The following is a 4,129-nucleotide window of genomic DNA, read 5'->3' as shown; positions in this document are numbered from 1 at the left end:
AAGGTGCAGAGCAGTGAAAGTGCACATCCTAACTCAGGAAGGACAAGTGGCACTTGTCTATACTTGTTTCTTGGTAGCTGTGGTTAAAGCTTGGTAGTGTGGTTAAAGGAAAAACAGAAGGTGCACGGCAGGGAGTAGCTGATGAAAGGAATATAGGATCTAAGCTGGAAGGGGAAAGTGTTGTTATCAGTTGTAATTTAATGCTGAGCTTTGACTATCCCACATCTTAGAACGTCATACAGGAATTGTGCTTCTCTTGTAGTGTTCCTTTCCTTTATGAGCTGTTTTCTACCAAACCTCCTCAAAGAAATTATTAGATCTTTATCTAGTTTCCTTCAATGCTATCATGTAGCAGTTACTAAGAAGCACTTTCAGAATTTAGCTGCCTGCCCAGTGTCTTTTACTTTTTTTTTTTTTATTAAATTTATTGGGGTGACAATTGTTAGTAAAATTACATAGATTTCAGGTGTACAATTCTGTATTACATCTTCGATAAATCCCATTGTGTGTTCACCACCCAGAGTCAGTTCTCCTTCCATCACCATATATTCGATCCCCCTTACCCTCATCTCCCATCCCCCACCCCCCGCCCCCCTTACCCTCTGGCAACCACTAAACTATTATCTGTGTCTATGAGTTTCTCTTTCTCATTTGTTTGTCTTGTTCTTTTGTTGTTTTTGGTTTATATACCACATATCAGTGAAATCACATGGTTCTCTGCTTTTTCTGTCTGACTTGTTTCGCTCAGCATTACTCTCTCAAGATCCATCCATGTTGTCACAAATGTTCCTATATCATCTTTTCTTACTGCCGAATAGTATTCCATTGTGTATATATACCACAACTTCTTTATCCATTCATCTATCGAAGGACATTTTAGTTGTTTCCATGTCTTGGCCACCGTAAACAAAGCTGCAATGAACATTGGAGCACACGTGTCTTTATCTCTAAATGTTTTCAGAGAGTATTTTATGAACTTGACTCCAAAGGCAATGGAAGTAAAAGCTAAAATAAACGAATGGGACTATATGAAACTTAAAAGCTTCTGCACAGCAAAAGAAACCATTGACAAAATAAAGAGGCCACCAACTGAATGGGAGAAGATTTTTGCAAACAGTGCCTCCGATAAGGGGCTAGTATCCAGAATATACAAGGAACTCATGCAACTCAACAACAAAAAAACAAACAACCCAATTGAAAAAAGTGTCTTTTATTTTTGCTAAGTTTGTTCTGCTGTTAATTTATTAAAGAAGCAAATATTTATTGAGTTCTTAACATATGCCAGGCACATGGATTCAGAAAAAGTAAGCCACAGTTCTTACCTTCTAGAAGTATATAGTCTAGCTGGTAAAACTGACAGGCAATAGGAAATGACAATGCACCATTCTTCCACCCAGAAAGGAAGAAGAGGTCTCCATATAATAATAATAATAATAATAATAATAATTATTATTATTATTATTTCAGACAATACTGTATTTAGAGAGAGATTTGCCATCAAGATCCTTTATTTGTTTCTGAAATAATAGACTCCAGGTTTTCAAGTGGCCATGAAACTGTGATTGGTTTAATGCAACCTAGAGACCACCAGGAAAACTTGAATGTCAATGTAAATTGTGTTCAAAAAAAGCAAACTTACATATGGCCAAACTTACATATGGAGGGAGGAGGGGGAGGGGAGAGGGGAGGGGTAGGGGAGAAAAGAAATTACCAGAAGGGGGGAGGGGAGGGGGAGGGGAGGGGGAGAAAAGAAATTGCCATATAGTCCTTTAATTCTTTTATAGTATATCTAATTGACAGTTCCATTTGCCCATGTGCCTTTTTTTTCCACTTTTATTTATTTAAGTGTCAGCTCCAAGTCAAGTAGTTGTTTCAATCTAGTTGTGGAGGTCACAGCTCACAGTGGCTCATGTGGGGATCTAACGGGCAGCCTTGATGTTAAGAGCACCGCACTCTAACCAGCTGAGCTAACCAGCCCTCCCATGTGCCTTTTTTTTTTTATTAATATGTTCCTCACGGCCTCTTTGATCAGGTTTTTATTCAAAATTAGCTGTCCAAAGTGATTTGACTTTCATGGAATAAACAACTTTAAGTTTATGCCACAGGCTTCTTTTCTTCTGTGGTGGGTTTCTTTTCTGCAGGCTTCTCAGCTGCTGGTTTCTTGGTAGCTTCAGCCCTTTTTCCCAAAGGGTCCTTCTGCTTCGTAATGCCAACAGCCTTCTTTCCTCTCTTCTCTACTGCTGGCTTCTTGCCTGGAATCCCCTTCTGATCTTATTTGGCTTCTAGTGATGCTACTGCTTTATTCCCCCAGAGCTGGTGGTTCTTGACCTGGTGAAGAATGATGTTCTAGTGAATAATCTTTCCACGTGGGTTTAGCTTCAACATGATTCTCAGGTTTTTCAGTGGATTCTTTTCCAGGACTCGGTGATGAATCTTCTTATGTAGTGCTTGGAGGGCTCTTTGGGTCTCTGGGCTTTTCAGGATTCTGCTAAGATCTGTACTGAGCATCTTGTGCATGGAAAAGTTGTAGTTACTCTTGAGGGAGGCGGCTTTATGCCAAGTGCCATACAATCATCCAACTTGCAGAAAACACTTTCAGTCCAAAAGTAGAAACGGCCCACGTGCCCAACAAGAGCATGTTTCAAAGTGTTCAGTTTGCTTACATTAAGCAGAATAATTCCAGGGATGTTTCTGAAGTCTTTGATGATGCCATTGTCCTCATTATAGGTCCCCTGTGCTGGATACAATGACAGTTGCTCACTTTGCCCTAGCTAGCTCTCATTCACTGAGAGGCATAGACCTTTTTGATATCATTCCAGGCCTTAAGCTTGACCTTTAGACATGACCAAGGCCAGTAAAGCCTGAGGCAGCCAGGGCAGAGCAGATGGCATACCGTTTCTGTATTGTGTTCATTCTGTAGTGCCAACAGCACTGGGTTTGGGTTGGTGCAAACATGCAGCCCCCACGACACATATTGCCAAAAGCACCCTGGCCAGAGCAATAAGTCCCACAACCTGAACTCTAGGCATCCGAGCCACAGCTTTACCAGGACCCAGGCTCAGCACCACTTTGATGACCTGCTAATTCACAGACAGCATAGGGCTGTCTGTTGTTTTTACACAAGTTGGAGTGAACAAAGTTCACAATATTTGGTCGAATATCTGGTTGAACACAGCAGGCAAAGTGACACTTTGCCAGATAATGCCCCTTTTTGGACTACACCAATATCAGTAGATGAGCACACGCCATGGCAGGGAGAGGAGACATCCATGCTCCTCTCAACCCGGTGGCTCCCACAGGAGAAAGAAAGAAAAAAGCTGCCCACGTGTTTTTGAACACCTCTAGGAGAGCAGCCTTTCCCTCTCTCCCATGTTTTCCCTGACATGGTGATGTTGATCCTGCACCTACTAAGTTATGAGTTCTCTCCTATTTTACATTGGCGCTGAAATCCCTAATTCAGCCTCCAGGAAATTATTTTCCTTCTGGCTTGGATGATATCCTTCAAGTCTTTGTGGGGATGGAAAATATCATCCTGTTGAGCCTTTAGCATGCTGTTTCAAGAATGCTGTTATTTGCCAGGAATATCTGTACAGTAGTTGGACTTTCAGCATATGCATTATTCATCACTGTTTAGTCACACCTAGTCTTTCATATTATACCAATAAGAGATGAGGCAGAGATTTGACTTTGACCTGGAATTCTTTTCAGTTTTTATATCAATATGTTGTTAGTTTGATTCTATCTGAATTACCTCATTATCGTTCCACACAGAATAATTTAATTAGAGAAGGTAATAATACTTAAACAGATGGGCTGAACTGGTTTTTCCTCTTTTATTACCTCAGGATAATAAATACTTAACAGAGATTATCAATGACTACAACTAGAGTCTCTCTTATCTCACTTTGTTCCTATCCATTGCTACCTTTTTGGTTCAAATATATATTCAAAACTTAGACTTAATATTTCTTCATTTCCAAAAAAAAGTCTATATCTACAACATTTGCTATTACTTGATATTTTTAGTGTGAAGACTTAACCTTTATAAGATTTATTCATTTCTCAAAACAAATCTGAGCCAGTCACTTTGCAGTGATGGCACCTGGCTTAATGGCAAATTTCTGCCAAA

The 4,129-nt window shown here is 40.1% G+C and overlaps 1 pseudogene; it reads right to left on the bottom strand.

Moving 5' to 3' along the window:
- Positions 1-646: 646 nt before the first annotated feature.
- LOC109438346 (large ribosomal subunit protein uL4 pseudogene) lies at positions 647-3,919 on the bottom strand (annotated as a pseudogene).
- Positions 3,920-4,129: the final 210 nt, after the last annotated feature.

Source organism: Rhinolophus sinicus, chromosome 18, assembly GCF_057876585.1.
Source record: "Rhinolophus sinicus isolate RSI-liver-muscle chromosome 18, RSI-T2T, whole genome shotgun sequence".
NCBI lineage: Eukaryota > Metazoa > Chordata > Mammalia > Chiroptera > Rhinolophidae > Rhinolophus > Rhinolophus sinicus.
Note: the sequence above shows the minus strand (reverse complement) of the source record. Positions and strands in the feature narration are given on the sequence as shown.